The sequence below is a fragment of the Gossypium raimondii genome, chromosome 9 (genome assembly GCF_025698545.1).
Source record: "Gossypium raimondii isolate GPD5lz chromosome 9, ASM2569854v1, whole genome shotgun sequence".
In the NCBI taxonomy this organism is placed as follows: Eukaryota; Viridiplantae; Streptophyta; class Magnoliopsida; order Malvales; family Malvaceae; genus Gossypium; species Gossypium raimondii.
In genome coordinates, this window is record NC_068573.1 from 22,864,129 (window position 1) to 22,874,402 (window position 10,274).

Genomic DNA, 10,274 nt, shown 5'->3' on the forward strand with positions numbered 1-10,274 from the left:
AAAAATCAGTTGAAAATAATCAAACAGGGAATTATTTGATACGAGAAAGCAAAATAATCAACAACAATAAGATGAAAATATGGTGTAAAGAAGAGGAAAAGAAAAGAAAAAAAATAGGGTGGGCAAGGAAAATTTCTATTAGGAATTGAAAAGAAGGCAATATGTGAATTCTAGTTAGGAAAGAACTGGTTAAATACCTAGGGTTTGTAAACCTTAGGGGCGACACATGCAAATTTCCTAATTTTTCTGAAATTAAAAGGAAAATGTAAGGGGGAAGGGGGCTCGAACCTAAGCCTCTAAGGTGAATGCACGAACTCCTAACCATCAAGCCTAATGTTCATTTCTTCTTTATTTAATGGAATTTTTACAGAAAGATCAATTTGCTTTTTAATTTGACTAGTTTAGCACTGCTTCTAAAGATCACTTTTGGGACAAAAAATACTTTTGAGATAAAAGCATTGCTAAGCAAGATATTTTTTTAAGAGAAAAAGTGCTTTTCAAACACCAAAAATTTTCCCAAAAGTGCTTTTGATAGAAATAGCAAATTTTAGCTTCTCCCCAAAAGTGCTTTTTGTCCCAAAAGTACTTTTTAGAAACAATGTTAAACTAGTCCTAAACCCAATGCAATCCAACTTTTAGTATAGGGTCCTCCATGATATTTTTATTGTTATTTACCCCATTTTCCATATAACATATTCATTTAATTTCTTCAAAAAACAAAGGACAATTTGTTTCTATTTCAGGTCACAGTAGTTTTAACTTGGGAGAAAAGCTTACACTAGGTAATATACTCCCCGATTCTTTTAATTTGTTTATAATATTTTATATTATGCACATGATTTTTTACATAAATAATATTCATTATTCAAATTATTGGACATAATTAAAATATATTAACTTATTTAAAATTGATATATAATGAAAAATTTTGAAATCATAATTAAAGAATTTATACCATATTAGAAAATAGACATATTATGAATCAATAATTTCTTAATAACATTAAAATTTTCAAATCATAATTAAAATATTTGTATCATATTCAATGTACAATATAGTTTAACTTTATTTAATTAATGCAAAGTAACATTATTCAAAATAATAATTAATAAACATAATAAAATTATTTTGATAATTCAAATATAGTGCTAATAAAAAATCCTAATCATTATTAAAGTATTCGTATAAACTATAAAATAATGGAAAAATATTTGATACACTACTAGTGGAGTTTTTAACCCCACAAGTATGCAAAAAGGATTGACATGGAACCTTCCCAACTTGGCCTAAACATTAGACTCAAATTCGGAAGATTAGATTAGTCACTAAAGTGATCGAAAGAGCTACTGAAGTTTTGAAAACAATTACTTGTTTTAATTTAGTAGAAAACTTAGTACACATTGTTTTACTTACCCTCAAAATCTTAATTTTAATTTTGCAGCGGGTAAATGAAATATATTGGTTTTAAGGAAAGTCGGGGTATGCATATTAATTAATAATCATAGCATAATATATTTAAATTTTAAATAAAATGCCATGCAAGACAAAACAAACCTAAATCCTAAGTCTCATTTCACGGTTCGAAAATAAATAATATAATCGTTTAAAAGAAGTAATGAATATTAATGGAATATTAGTATATTAAGAAAACAAAACTAAGCGGAGTCCCTACGGATGTTGTGCCCGCGCCATTACTTAATGGATTACCTGAAAAGGTGGAAAAATAAAGAGGGGTGAGCTATGAACCTCAGTTTGAGTTCCATCACAAGTAAAGAAGTGTAACCAATTAGTATACTAGATCATAACAAATAGCATAATTCACAATAATAGATTCAGTATAATGGAAGAACATATAAGTTTAATTATGTATAAACATATACACATATATCAAATCATATCAGATGTTTTAGAATTTCGAGCACGTGCCTTACGAGTGCAAATAGATTCGGTTTAATAGATAAGATCCTACACTACCGCTACACACCATAAGAGTTCCCCAAAACTCATCCATTCCTACACATCGGGTTTGTTGGTAAAACCACAAAGTTGTAGGTTAATACGTTGCCAGATAATGGGTGGGCAAACCAAGTGTTGCAAGTTAATACGCTACCAGATGGTTGTGAATACACAACATAATTGCAAATGATAGTTTTCGGATATTATGTAGATGAACCACTAGAATTACAACTAAATAATCTGCTAGATCTTCCTCCTTTCAAAATGTCTCGTCCCATCCCATCCCATGCAATAAAATATGATATGCTTAATATATATCAAATATGATAGTAATTATTGTACTAACACATGGAAAATCAATAGCAAATTCATGCTTTACTTATATTCACAAAAACATAAGCATGCCATATGTGCAATCCTGATTATATAAACAATAGTTATATACAAACTATTCATAATTCATACAACTTTTTATATATATAAGTATCATAAGAAATCAATCAATCATAGATTTTATCATAAACATACTAAGAGGGTCTTAATTGAACAAAATTAAACATTAAAATAGCTTGGGAATTGATCAGGGAGTAAACTGAACAAGATATAAAACTCTGGGTCAAAGTTGTAATTTTTTAGTTATAGGGGATACACGGTCATGTGACCGGACGTGTGGGAAGCCTTAGACCGCGTGGAGGGGCTACATGGTTTTGTGACTAGGTCATGTGATAGACTATGGCCATGTGACATTTGAAATTTCAACCTACAGGGGAGGCACGACCATATGGAGGGTCCTAGGTCATGTCAGAAGCGAAAATCCTAGGGTTACAGGGGAGCATAGTCATGTAAGAGGCCGTGTGGTCTACACGGGTGGCCTACATGCCTGTGTGGACCTATTCTAATCCCAATTTTGCCTGATTTTCTCATGAAAGAACACACACCTGAAAATGAAGTCTTGAACAACATCCTTTTTGTTCAAATTTGATCTGAAATACCTAAATCATGTCTTTAATAGAGAAAAAAAATGCTCAGATTAACAATTAAATCAAGATTTGTCAAGATTCACGAAATATGTGACAATATTTCGAATTAGATCCATTAATCAAACTTAAAGATCAATGTTGGAGGTTCATACAACAAAATTACAGAAATGAAACATAGGACCGAGGTTTACTTACTGTTTCTTGGCAAGGTTAAAGATGGAATCGATGGTGATTTACTAAACTGATAAAACAAAATGGAGTAAAATTTGATTCGATTTGGAAGATTCAATAATTTTCAATAGAAAATTATTATGAAATATGGTGAACAAGAAGAGGGAATGAAGGAAAAGGAAGAAGATATATGAAAAAAAACTCAATTTTGACTAGGATTGGGAAAAGTAGGAAAATCAAGTTCAATTATGATAAAAGTGATTAAATAGCTAGGGTTTGAAATCGTAAAGGCGGTTTAGCAATTATTCCTTCTATTAGGCCGAGTTTGGGAGAAGAAAATAAAAAAAGTGTTTGAAGCAAGGCTGATTCGAACCTTAGGAGCAAGGGAGAGGGAACAAATACAAAGGCCTTACCAATTGGACTGCTACCCACACATGACATATTTTTACATTAAATAATACATATTGTAGTTTGATTTTGTTCCTTAGTTGTTGAAAATAAAATAGGAGAAATAGAAAGAGTAGGGCTTGAACGTAGGATTTTTAAGGACTATTCTAACTACTTAACCATAAAGACCAAGTCATTCATTGGTGATTTATTAATTCTAAACCTATATATTTGGGGGAGTTACAATTGTCTCCTCCTTAAAAAAAATTTCATCCTCAAAATTAACCTAATTTGAAAAGATGTGGATACTACTAACGAAGCATGTCTTATGTTTCTCATGTAGCCTTGATTCCATGGTTTCGCCATAGAACCTTAACCAGAGGGATTCACTTTCTTCTTAGAACCTTTACATCACGTTCTAGAATTTGCACAAGTTCCTCTTCAAAGGATAGATCAAGTTCCTCTTTGATCGGAACAATGTAGGAGGGGTTGGAACGGTAACATCTCAAAATGGAGACATGGAAAATGTCGTGAATTTGATCCAGTTTGAGAGGTAATTCAAATTGGTATGCAACATGGTCGATTCTCCTAAGGATTCGATAAGAACATATGAATCATAGACTTAACTTACCCTATTGACCGAACCTTGACACCTTTTGTCATGGGGACACCTTTAGGAAGACTTGATCACCGACACTGTATTTAGTGTCTTTTCTCTTTAAATCTGCATACGAGTTCTATCTATCGAAAGCTGATTTTAGTCTATCCTGAATCAACCTTATTTTCTCTTTAGATTCTTACACCAACTCGGGACCTAGAACTTTGCTTCACCTAGTTTGGTCTAACACAAAGGAGTTCTACATTTGCAACCATATTGGGCATCATAATGTGCCATTTGGATGCTCGATTGGAAGCTATTGTCATAGGAAAATTTGGGTAAGGGTAAATGTTCTTCCCAACTGTCTCGAAATTTGATAATATAACCTCTTAACATATCTTCTAATATTAGTATCTCCCGCTCGGATTACCCTCAGACTGTGGATGGAAGGCAGAGCTAAAATCCAAATGGGCTCCTAATGACTCTTGCAATTTCTTCCAGAATCAAGATGTAAAATAGGGATCTCGATATGAATAATCGATATGGGCACCCCATGCAACCTCACAATCTTCAAAATGTATAACTTAGCCAACTTATGTATTGAGTAATCCTTGTGGACAAGTAAGAAGTGTGTTGACTTTGCTAATTGGTCTACTATAACTTAAACTGAATATTTCTTAGTGGGTGTTAAGGTTAACCCACTAACGAAGTCCATTGTTATTCGTTCTCACTTTCACTGAGGTATTTTGATAGGTTGCAACAATCCAGAAGGGAACTAATTTTCAGCTTTTACTTGTTGATACGTTAGGCACTTAGCCATAAATTTGGTCATGTCTCGGTTCAGACTGAGCCACCAATACAGTTTCTTAACATCCTGATACATCTTGTTTCCTCCGAGATGCATGTCATACGGGATAGCATGTGCTTCTTGAATTATGGTTTATCTTAATTCATTGTCATTCAACACACAACCTCTCTCAAAAGCATAAGATGCTATCATCACTAAAACAGAAATCTTTAGTTTTTCCGTCCTTCACTTTTTTAATTCCAGGTAACAAGGATACATCTAAAGGTTGTTTAGCTTTGATTTCAATAGCTAGGGTGGGTTTCACTTGTAGTTCTATTAGTAAGCCTCCATCATCCACTAAACTTAACCAAGAAAACATCGCCCTTAAATTGGTCATCTATTTTCTACTTAGGGCGTTCGCTACAACATTGGCTTTCTCGGGGTCGTATTCAATTACACAATCATAATCTTTTAACAGCTCTAACCACCTTCGTTGCCTAAGGTTCAATTCTTTTTAGGTGAGAAGGTATTTAAGGCTCTTATGATCAGTATAGATGTAACACTTCTCCCTATACAAGTAGTGTCTCCATGTATTTAGTGCAAAAACTATTGTAGCCAACGTTAAGCCATGAGTTAGGTAGTTGTACTCGTGTTGCTTAAATTGTCTTGGTGCATAAGTCATTACTTTACTGCCTTGCAAGAGCACACAACCAAAGCCAGTATAGGATGCATCATTATACACCACATATTCTTTCCCCCATTCGGATTGAATTAAAATAGAAACTGGATTAACACCACTTTAAGCTTTTCAAAGTTGGATTGTTGCTCGTCTGTCCACTTAAATTGGATATCATTTCTTAGCAACTTAGTTAGGGGTGCGGCTATAAAGGAAAACCCTTGAACAAATCTGCGTTAATACCCAACCAAACCCAGAAAACTACAGATTTCAGAAAAAAATTAGGTTGTTTCCATTCAAGAATAGCTTCTATCTTCTTTGGATCTACATGAATACCCTCTACGGATACCACATGACCCAGAAACATGATGTCAAAATTCACATTTACTCAGTTTGGCGAACAACTTTTTCCCTCAGAGGATTTGTAGAAACATCTTAAGGTGCTTATCATGTTCAAGTTCGATTTTGGAATAAACTAGAATATTATCAATGAACACAACCACGAACTAATCAAGGAAGGGTTAGAACACTCAGTTCATGATATCCATGAAAGATATAGAAGCGTTGGTTAAGCTAAATGGCATTACAAGGAACTCATAGTGGCTAGAAAGGGTTCTAAAAGTAGTTTTGGGTACATCAGTCTCTCTCACCTTAAGTTGGTAATACGTCGACCTTAGATCTATTTTGGAGAACACAATTGCACCTCTAAATTGGTTGAACAAATCATCTATCCTAGACAAAGGATATTTATTTTTTACGGTTAGCTTGTTTAGCTTCTGCTAATCTATACATAACCTTAGGGAACCATATTTCTTTTTCAAGAACAAGACCAGAGCTCCCCATCGAGAAACACTAGGTCTAATAAACTCGAGATCCAAAAGCTCTTGAAGTTGGATTTTTAGCTCTTGTAGCTCCTTTGGTGCCATGCGGTAGGGAGTAATGGACACTAGAGTTGTTCTTGGAAACAATTCAATCTCGATTTCCACCTCACGGTTTGGAGGTAAACTTGGTAACTCGTCAGGAAACATATCTGGGAATTCTTTAATGGTTTGGATGTTGTCTAAGGTGGTACTATTAACATTCTCATCCATTACATAAGCTAAGTAAGCTTCACATCCCTTACAAACCAACTTTTCGGCAACCATAGCACAAATTACATTAGACAGATAGTCTCGTCACTCCCTACCATAAAAATTTCTTTACCCTCATTTATTTTCAAAGTTACCCTCTTAGAGACACAATCTAGGCTAACTTGATGCTCAATTAACTAACCAATGCCCAAAATTAAATCAAACTCCCCAAATGGTAACACAATAAGATTTAAATCAAACTCCCCAAATGGTAACACAATAAGATTTGCAGGAAACACTACCCATTAAACCACCAACGGACATCTTCTATAGATTTTATTTACAAAAATGGATTGTCCTAAAGGGCTCACTATAGTTACATCAATAGTGGTTTCCTCTACCCCAACATTGAATTTTTCAGAAATTTTACACGATACATAAGAGTGACTGTATCCTATATCAATTAAGGCAAAGTACGAGATAAAATTAAAGGTAAAGATATTTGCTATGACATTGGACACATCTACTTCCTCACGTCCCCTAACAACATAAACTAAGGTAGGTTGCCTAGCCTCGATATGGTTTGTGCTGGTAGCTATAGTTTTTGTGGCTCGATTCTACCCACGACCCCTTGGAGGTAATTGGCTCAATATCTAATTTTGGGCTTGATTTTATAACAGAGCTTGTGTCTGCTCAGTTCTTCGCGGAAAGTCCTTAATCATGTGCTCAGTCGACCCACAGCTAAAACAAACACCCAATTTTCTCCAGCACTCGTTTAGATGATGCTTACTACAATTTGCACAATTAGTGGTCTTATCTCCCGCTTTAGTCAAAACAGCCCCTTACCTTTGTCTACCCTCCCTAGTTCGATTTGCAGGACGAGAGTTTAAACCAGTGGAACCCTAATCTCTCTTAGATAGGACCTTGCTTTTCTCTTGTTCTTCATGATTCACCTGCTTAATTTATTCTATGATTTTGGCCTTCTCCACTAGGGTTTCAAATACCCGTTCTTGGTGTGGAGTAACTTGAATTTTGCATCCAAAATGTAGCCCATTTTCAAACCTCACACACTTTTCTTGTTCCATGGCTACCATTCCTTGGGCATAACGGCTGAGCCTTAGAAATTTAGCCTCATACTCTGTCATGATCTTGTCGCATTGCTTCAACTGATAAACTCGAGCCTGCACGCCTCCACGTACCTTGTACCCATATATTTCTTCTGGAAGGCCTTCGGAAGTATTCATAGTTAATACGACCAGTATGTGTGCCTCTAACGATAGACTACCACAACCGGTAGGCCTCCTCCCTAAACAATGACACTGTGCCCTTCAGTTTCTGCTCAGGAGTACAGTCTAAGTCATCTAGAATCCTTTTAGTTGACTCCATCCAATCTTGGCCATAGTGGGAGATGTTCCAGTAATGCCCTTAAATGTTTCTAACCCGTTTGATCGTAGTCTCTCCACAATAGATCCGTGGTTCCCCAATCCAATTTAGGCTCCAGCGACCGTTTGCAACAGCCTCAGCATTGTCTGCATCATGGCATCATCGTTCTTCTTGCAGCCTCTGCTACCATTAGTGATGGAGTTCTCAATGAACTCCTCAAAAATTGAGTTTTTGCCCTGAACGATGGGCAACTATACAGGTCCAGCCTTACGCGACCTACCCCTACCACGTCTACCTTGGGTGTTCATAATGTTTGTTGAAGTCTAAGAAGTTTAAAGTATATCTATAGTTTTCATCCAAAAATTCAAGCATTAGATAAAGTAGATCCACAATCTAAGAATTTTAGTTCATCCAAAATCTCAAAAGTAATATTAACTACAGTAGGACTGACATTGGAGTCTCGATTTTAATTTTGTGCAAAAAATAAAATTTTCAAAAGAATAATGTGACATGGTTTATTTCCAAAATACCCCTTTAATGCATGCATGCAAATTTATAAAAAAAAAATTACAATCCGAGTTTAGAAAACCTGACTCTGATACTACCAAATGTAACCTCCTCAACCTAGCTTGGACATTAGACCCGAATTCGTGTTTATTAATTTAATGTAAATATATGTCATATTTAATCAATTTAATGTAAATATCTTTGGTACTTATCATGAATCATTATTATAATTCATGCATTTTTTTTACCTTTTTTATTTTAATTTCATATTGTAAGTTAGTTTTAATATAGTTATAAATTTGTATATAATTTTCAAATTTTTATTTATAATTTTTATTTTAAATATTACTTACACTAAATATGTTATATATATTTATTTATAAAAATAAATGTATTTATTCACTTGAAACACATGTGAGAAAAAAAATCTAATAAAAAATACTATAAGAAATAATAATATGTAAATTTTATAAATATGTAAAAACAAATATTAAAAAATATAATAATTAATTTAAATATTTATATTAATATTAAATAAATATGATTATATTAATATTAAATAAAATAAAAATCCTCTCTCCCACTACTATCCTCGTCCCCCACCCTCACCCCCACCATCTTCCCTTCCCAAACAGGGTAGGATGTTTCTTCTACTTTAATTGCTATTGCTGATCCCTCAAAAATGTCAAATTCATTTTTTCCAAGGGTGTCATATATGATCTTTTTTAGAAGAGTTCAATAAGGGGAAAAAATCTAAATCAACACAATTATGAAAGAATTTATGTATATCCTTAACAGTAGAGGAGTTATAGTATATATAACCTACAACACATGAAGCTTTACAAGGAAAGAGTTGAAGAATCCCTATAATCAAAGATTGACTCAATCCTAAAGAAAGAAAGAAATAAAATCTCATCAAATTTGTCTCAATCAACACCTTGATTTCTATCACTCCCCCTCAAGTTGGTGCATGGATATCACACATGCCTAACTTGCATAAAGCTTTATCAAAAGTTTTGCTAGAAACAACCTTGGTAAGTATGTCAACGAGTTTATCTTCAGACTTTACAAAAGACAATGAAATGGTTCCAGCTTCAAGTTTTTCTTTTATAAAGTATCTATCAACTTCTAAGTGCATTGTAAGATCATACTGAACTAGGTTGCGAGTAATCTCAATCACTGAAGTATTATCACAATATAGGTTCATTGAACGTTGAGGATCAATGTATAATTCTTCAAGCAATTTCTTCAACGAAAACAATTCACATACTTCAAAAACATACCTTTATATTCTGCGTCTGCACTTAACCTTGCAACGACTGGTTGTTTCTTACTTCTCCAAGTTACAAGTTTTCCTCCAACGAAAGTGAAATAACCTAAAGTTGACCTTCTATCATCAGTTGATCCTGTCCAATCTGCATCACTATAACCCTCTATTCTCAATTGATCACATTTTTTAAAAAATTAACCCTTTCCTAAAGCATCTTTTAAATAATTCAATATGCGTTAAACAAACTCCATATGTGACTTTAAAGGATCATGCATAAATTGACTCACCACACTTACTGCATAAGCAATATCAAGTCTAATGTGAGACAAATAAATCAATTTTCCTACAAGATTTTGATATCTTGCTTTGTCAGTTAGAGATTCACCTAAACAGTAATATAACTTATGATTTTGTTCAATGGGAGTAGTCACAAGTTTACAACTAAGCATTCTTGTCTCAACTAACAAATCAAGAATATATTTTCGTTGA